Genomic DNA, 8,475 nt, shown 5'->3' on the forward strand with positions numbered 1-8,475 from the left:
CCAGGTACAGAATAATAAAATAATTACACGTCAGACCACAAAGATCTTCAGCTGTCACACAGACATACTATATTGACCACTGGTCAACTGTACATTCAACTGTTTTAAGACAGCATGTAATCAGCAGTAATAATAGCAGGCCGTCCCAGGTACAGAATAATAAAATAATTACACGTCAGACCACAAAGATCTTCAGCTGTCACACAGACATACTATATTGACCACTGGTCAACTGTACATTCAACTGTTTTAAGACAGCACGTACATTACTTTTTATACTATCCGCACTAACCTATATAAAAATATGCGGAAGTAAAATTATAAAATCTGACACTAACCTATAAAAAATATATATAAAAATAGCTCTAACCTATAAAACAAAAATACATATAAAAAACAGCTCTGGGAGCGCAAGGTCACACTAGTGACAGATTTTTTTAAATTTTGCAATTTCTTAACTATAATACAAAAAGAAAAAGTATTGGTTTGTCCGATGGGGGAAATGCGATTGCATGTATCGCCCCTCCCATCTGGTACAACCTTTTTTCATTTAAATTTACTAATGATAAAATATGAAATTAGAGTGTGGTACAACATAATATACAATGGGTTCACATATCAATACTGTTATGACTCTACATTGCGCACTGTCATTTGGCGCGACATTGTGTACCAGAGGACACGATAGAGAACAAAGGAAGTCAAGATGGCCGATGATTAGAGATGAAAACGACGCTTGTGATGTGATTAGTGTAATTCTAGATCTAGTTTCCTATTTGGTTATTAAACATTCTATTTTGTTATTTCATAATCCTTTCGTTGAGGTTATTTTGCTAAGTTATAGCAATTGGTGTCAGATAGTGGGATCCTCAACGAAAGGGGAGAAGATGGTCTAGATCTATGTATGGGACATTGAACGAGTCCATTTTCGGGTAAATCAACATAAGTTTTGATTTTAGTTGATCAACCATGGAACTATACTAATGGAACACCAGCTTCGAGATTTTATGATCAGAGTGCCGTCGCGCATCTTTTTTCGCGCACCATACCATTTTGAAAAATCGATGAGGATGCCAAAGAAGAAATTTACTCCGAGAGCCACTTGGATTGACCTTCATTGAGAGTAAAACTTCCCCACACTATATTTTATTAGATCTGTACAAACTTTATCCATTTTCTGACTATCTGATAAAATAGATACAATTTCCCAGAATAATGGATCGTCACAAAAGATTTTTTTTTAAGGCCACTTCGTTAAAATAGGTGTTTCCAGTACTTCCTCATTTGGGTATTTTACACAAAATCTGGAATTTTTTTTTATGTACATGTCATTATAATCATCTGTCCCGCGCAACCAAACCATCCACTTTTCCCGGTCACCAATGTTCTTAACAAGATATCAAGAGAGAGAGGCTGGTCCATTATTTGCGTAGTCCAGCCAGCTTTTTTTTTTTTTTTTGACAACCTTTTTTCGTTCTCTCTCATGAAGGATATGTTTTGAAAATTAGTCTTACAAAATACAATTCCAAACCAACTCATGCAGTTAACGTCTTTTCACAGTATTGAGGAGTCATCCTTTTTGCTAGCCAGAGTGTTAATTGGCAAAAGTGAAAAATTCATTTGTTTAATTTTTTAAAGTAAATATTCATAACTATATCTTTTATATAATAATATATTTGTAAAATAATAATCTTTTATATAGACATGTTTTAATAGATCTAATAAATGATTAACTCGGACCTACCAATATGGGTATATAAATACTTAAATCTGGGTATTTAAAATTTCGAATGCGAATTTTTTAAAAACCGAACTTATATATAGATCTAGATCTCTTGTATAATATCTAGAATAATATAGATCTACAACACCTAGACTAAGGTCTAGATTTATTTAACGTTTTAAAAAAAAATCAATAGATCTAATATAGACAGTCATGAGATCCACTCTATTTTATCTAGATCTAGACCATACATGAGATCAATATGAATATTTATAGATCTAGTCTAGATCTATCGATCATCTAGTCTGTCTATAGAGCTATTAACTTATTAGACTTAGTATACACTTTTACAGTATATGAGTACATCTATACTCATACGAGTCATACTGGCTATACTATAGTATAGACACTATAGTTAGTATAGTTAATACTTTTTAATAGTAGATCTATAATCTATCAATTCTATCTAAATCTAGACTTCACTTTCACATCACATTCTCATTCACATGATTATTGATACAGACAATGAATGAAACGAATGCAGTGGTTATACTTATAGTGACGATACTACTTATAGATCTACCAGTTGATAAACATCATCATCTACATCTATAATCATAGTGCCCTTTATTTAGTCAATATAGTCAAGTCAAGATAGTGGAACGTAAACTCGAAGGTTTAATACAATACTATACGGTATGAGTCTATGAGTTAGTATAAGATTAATTATTTTGCTACTTTGTATGTGACAGTATGTCAATGTCTCAATTAAAATAATTAATATCATCAGCCATATCATTTTAAATATTTAAAAAGTAGACATAGATTTTTATTATATTATAAATAGATAGATTAGATCTACATATAATTTTACAAACTTTAGAAATGATTGATTTTATTTTTAATTGATAAGCCTTCTAGACTAGATCTAGCATCTCTAGCTAGACTCTAACATGTAGATTGTAGATCTTTGAATTGGATCGATATTCACCTTCCTAAATTGTCTCTAAAGTCTGTAGCTGATTTGAGAGGCAAGACGAGTCTATTAGTACTCTGTTTCTTGATCTATCTAGTAGGCCTACTAAGCTAGTGCATTAGCCATAGTGTAGTCAAATCTTGACAACTAGTCTTCTAGATCAAAGCTTCTAGAAAAATTAGATCTAGATCCAGTTTAGATTTAGAATATTAAAGTTTTTACTACCTGTAACTACCTAAAATACTAAATCTACTGATCTAAATTCTAGATATATAGATCCAGTTCAGATTAGGAATATAAAAATATTCACTAGCTAAAATTCTAAATCTACTGATCTATACTTAATATGTTAGATATTATATGACATCTACAAAAATTATTATTAAGATATAATTATAGATTCTAGACTAGTTATATATGTACATAAAATATATAAATAAAAGATAAAATTTATGCAGGCCTAGGTCCCATAAATTTATAATTGATCCAGATCTATCAGTAAAAGTTACCTTCGATTGGCAGTTTTACCCAATCTAATCTATACAAGACAATTTATAATCCATGCCTTGCCTACACCCCATGTATATTAAATAATAGTTTCCGTTCCATGCCATGCTCAGACCCATGAGTTCATGAAATAATAAATGATGTGGTGTCAAGTTGGATCTATCCCCTGAAATTCAGTACTTTAATATAAAACTCACATATCTAGTTAATTATTTGCTATGACACTCTGATTAACTTGGACTTGTGTGATACATATATGTTTCTTATCAGATTTAATTAATGAAGTTTTGGTGCATTTTAACCAGTAATAAGGCTACAAAAGTAGCATCAGGTGTATTCTAACCATTGGTATTTTTCCTGGCAACATTTCTATTCTAGTCTGTGATAAATTATACATTAAAAAAAATGTGTGTAATGTTTCAGTTATTAACAAGTAGAACCATGGCAACCAGTTCTGATGATGTACCAGAATGGCTCAAGGATCATACTTATACTATTTCTACTCTCTGGGCAGACATTAATAATATTGGCATCCATTCAATATTTAATGTAAGTACTACTATACAATTTTTATTTTAGTTATCTAATAGATGTTTTATGAATTGTGTGATTTTCATGGTCAAGCAACATCCAAATATCTGGGATGGAATTTAACATTTTTCTCTAGTTTTTTTTTTATTTATAACAGTCTTAAGCACATTCATCTTTCATGAGTGCCTAATATACCTTGGCTGTTGTGCAGGCCATTCCTTTACAATAAACTGTTAGATAAAATTAGGCAAAATTGTCTGATAATTTGTATGTTTGATACAGCAACGTTTTCAATTTAATATTTTTTTTTTATTTTAATGTTTTCAAAAGAAATTAACCAATATGCCCAATTGTATAATTACAGTTATGTTTGGAAATGCAAGAAAAAGGCATGCATTCCTGAAAAGTCAATGATTGGTTGCACCTCTTAAAGGTAAGGTACTGCAATTTTCTCCTAATATCAGGTGACCGAGCCTCGCTCGGATGAATAATTTGTTAAGGAAGGATATATACCCGAAGTCATTTTGAGAATATTTTTGTACCAGGTGGCCGAACCTCGCTCTGTTAAATAATTTCGGAAGGATATATACCCGAAGTCATTTTGAGAATATTCTTGTAATTACGAAAATGAACGATCGGATAAAGACTACTAATCTGAAGAGTTGTTTTAGTGTTCTGTTAGTTCTAATTGTAGGCCTAATTGAACATGTCGATTAAATTTAAAGTCTTTTAAGTCCTCCTACAGTCTAGACAAACTACAGCTCAAGTCCGTCTTAAAGTTTTGCAATCCATCTTTTGCGTAATTGTATTTTAGGCTTACTATTATTGGCTTGGAAGAAAGTCTTTGCAGTGTAACTTCTCTACGTTATAGGGTAAAACATGCACTTAGTGACAAAGTAAAATGGCACATTTTTTCTTATTAGACTTAAATCATTGCATTAGTTTTCTAAAGAAACGTTTCCGTAGGGCACCTCTGTTACGCCGAATAATATGCTCGTTACCCATACGGCATACGTGCCCTGCCCAGCCTGACTGTTGGACTATAAGAAGTTCATACCGGCTTTTGCCATCCATCCATCCCAGTGGTGCTATGACCTGCTTTTACACATCCATCCATTCAGATCTCTCCTGGCCCTAACTCCAAGCTTTTTACCGAAGTTTATAGTTAAATCAAAAGAGGCTGCAGTGTACGCAAACTCGTTGACCGCTAGATGGATATCATGTTTAGTGTGAGCAAGTAAGGCGTAAAGAAGCTGTGTTATGACCATTTCCTTTGTTTTGGTACAGGACAGTAGACACCGAAGCATGAACACATGGTAATAATTCACCAGCAAAATAATAATAATAATAAGGCTTGTCTTAGAGTCCGAAAATTAATGAGGATTGCAGCTGTGACCTACATATCTTGCCACATCCAGGGCAAGCATAACCATTGTCCGCGGTGCTCGATTAAGATTTTCTTTTAGCGTCTGCGTCTGTCCTCGGCAGCAAATTTTCTTTTGGTCTCAAATGTGTATCCGCGGCCTTTGTATAGAGGGAATTCTTTAAGTCCGACAGTTACGCTGGACAGAGCAGTATCCTGTATGGGAGACGAATCTCAGACGAACGCATGCCAAAGGCAGTCTTTTTTGGTGAGCTAAAAGGTGGTCGACGTAACACCGAAACCCTTAAAAGACCAGCTTATGGCGCAAACTTGACTTAGCTGACATAGAAGAGAGCACATGGTTGCATGCAACCTCAACGAGACAGCTGGAGGTCACCAGCAAAATAAACAAAGTAAAAGGTATCTACACCGCTCTACACAATTAAAGAGTAAACTATTTATTAAGCACTTAAAACACAATAACTAATCATACATCGGCACATTTAATTTCAGTACTTTTCTTTCATAGTTCTATAATAAATCAATCTACAATAAGATGGTGCGCAAATGTTTAATTAGGTCTATTGATCCTTTAAAACTCGTTCTTGTTTGCAAAGAAATATTTTAGTATACTGCGGTAAGCCTAGTGACGTAAGCAGTGTTTTTCCCGTTTACGTCATGGAAAATTTTCATTCATAAAACATTCTAGCCAAAATTAATTTTTCGATAATGAGGCATTTTCAAACCGATATAACGGTCGATCTCGAGTTTTCCCAATGTGGCCAATGAGTTGAGAATTTTTTTCTCACTATTATGCACATACCGTGAACTTTTAAAGAAAATTGTTAGAGCCATTTTTGAAATAAAATTTATATATATATATATAAATATATATACATACATACAAGAATTGCTCGCTTAAGAGTATAGGATGTACTTTTCTCATAAGCTGAAGTACTTGTATTTTTGAAAAACTAGTTTTCCATGAAAATGTAAATCATAATATATGTTATAGTTGCTTTTAGATTAGTTCAATGTGCATCAAATTAACTGAACATCTGCCTTCACCTATAGTAATAATTCATAACTATTAAGGTCAGGGCCATGTCTACACATTAACGCAGTAGCTCCTTTTAGGTACAGACTATTTTTAGAATGGCAAAATTATATAACTATACTTAATAACATATAAATACGTTAAGCATGGTCAACACATATGTCACACATATTTTTTTTTAAATCCTTTTATTTATTTTTATAACTAGATAACTTTCTGTTATGAGAAAAGATGAGATTCTTGGACTCCTGCATAGCACCACCAGAAAGGAAAATCCCATCATGTTGCAAAATAAAAGTCTTGGACCAATTTTAATTTAAGATATATATATATATTATACTGTAAGCTGTATACATATTTATGTATATCCTGTCATTCAGCCAACAGGTTTGGATTTAGTATTTCTTTAAATCTGTTTGATATTGTACTTGAAAACTATTAATCTGAGCCCCATTAAAACAAGAGGGAGTGCAGTGGATGAGTGGTAAGGGAAATTGTACTTTTTTAAAATTAAAAATAAGAATCTAACAAAAGTAAACATATAAAATATGGTGCATTCTCCTTAAAACTAAAACCTGGTGCAAAGGTTTAAAATGTTGGCAAAAAAAAAGCAACATCAATTAAATATTCTTAATTCCCTTTGCAAAACTTATTGAGAAGAACATGCATGTTGTTCCCTCATAAGTTTCTTGACAGAGGAAATCTTGTTTATATTAGATTCGAATTAAGCAAATTAAGAAAAAAATTATAATCATTATTTCAAATGGTTGTATCTAAACCTTATGAATTATTTTTCAGTTATAAGTATATTGAAATGAATGGATAATCATGAAATTGTTAAATAATTGCTGCTATCATTCCATTGACTAAAGAACCATAATTTTTTTTTTTTATTAATTTCAAAATGATTTTTTTCAAGCATAGAGTTCACATAGATCTTGAGTGAAATTTTTCTTTTTTTGACTAATGCTTCAATTTTATTGTATCATTAGTTTTTTATTTTTATTACCCAGAATATTTAAAAAATGAGTACACTATTTTCATGTAATAATGTAACTTGGTATTCACATATCAAAATACACTATAATCTTTAGGCCATATAGATTTGTATAAATATAAATTAACTTGCTTAAATACATTGTAAATGTATATTGTTTGGATAAGAATAAAGTTTTTCTGTAGACAATTATTGTTCAAGATTTGTTGATGCTCCTGCTTAATAAATTATATATACAGGTCATTAGTTTTAACACACTACTGACACAAGAAAAACTGGTCGCCCTCACTTCCATTACATAGATGTAATAAAACGTGACCTCAAATCAGTGAACATCAATACTGACAATTGGGAAGACATAGCTTTAGACCGCAACAGATGGAGAGAGACAGTGACCAAGAAAGCTATGGACAGTGAAAGTACATCGGTCTCAGCTCAGGAAGAAAAACGTACAATCCGAAAAACGGCCAGCTCCTCTACCACTGAAGCAAAAGCCACCTTAACCTGTGCTATCTGTGGACGGGAGTGTCTCTCCAAAATAGGGCTCCACAGCCACATGAGGAAGTGTGCTCTGAGATGAAACCTTAGTCTTTCTACAACTGAAGGAGGCCAATGATGATGATGATGATGATACAGGTCATTAGTTTTAACACGTCTGATAATAAATGACAGTACAAGTTATTGAATGAAAATTTGTCATTATTTCAGCTGCTTTAGGCCTACATCAATGTGAGGTACCAGTACTTTGATTGTGTCATATAACAATTTAAAGCAACATTTTGAAATGAATAGTGTGTAGAATTGACAGTAAATACATTTAAGTGATGGGCTGTGATCTGCATGAATTGAGAGCTGATCATGTATTGAATTTGTGTTTTTGATCTTTACTTCAAGTAAATGTTAATGAACAATTAATTTTTAATGAATAAATAATTAAAAAATAAATACAAAGAAACCATAAACATCTACTTTATTTTAATAATTTTTTTTCATCAGAACAGAATTTCCAACTTTGCATTCTTAAAATAAAATATAATTTAAGTAGAGTCAGAACACAAAATCATAGTTTTGAAATTAAGTAAATTAAGCTAAGGTGTGATCTCTTATAAACATTTGTATATAGACTACACACAATTTAATTATTATTTTTCATCAAATTGCAGGAACTAGTACATGTACTTATGCATATTTGACAATAAAAAACCTTAGTCAATGAATAGTAATACTAGTAAATGAGATAAAAGTAAACTAAATATCATCAATGCTATTGAAGCCACACTTGTTTCTTTTTATCTTGATTGGTGGACTGCAATTAAAGTTG

At 31.9% G+C, this 8,475-nt stretch overlaps 1 long non-coding RNA gene across 1 annotated transcript; it reads left to right on the top strand.

The window, feature by feature from the left end:
* The first annotated feature begins 1,220 nt into the window (after positions 1-1,220).
* LOC129927105 (uncharacterized) lies at positions 1,221-7,343 on the top strand. The gene is made up of 4 exons (XR_008778757.1): positions 1,221-1,637; positions 3,630-3,755; positions 4,102-4,170; positions 6,366-7,343. It is a non-coding gene; the product is annotated as an uncharacterized LOC129927105 (long non-coding RNA).
* Positions 7,344-8,475: the final 1,132 nt, after the last annotated feature.

The sequence above is a fragment of the Biomphalaria glabrata genome, chromosome 7 (assembly GCF_947242115.1).
Source record: "Biomphalaria glabrata chromosome 7, xgBioGlab47.1, whole genome shotgun sequence".
In the NCBI taxonomy this organism is placed as follows: Eukaryota; Metazoa; Mollusca; class Gastropoda; family Planorbidae; genus Biomphalaria; species Biomphalaria glabrata.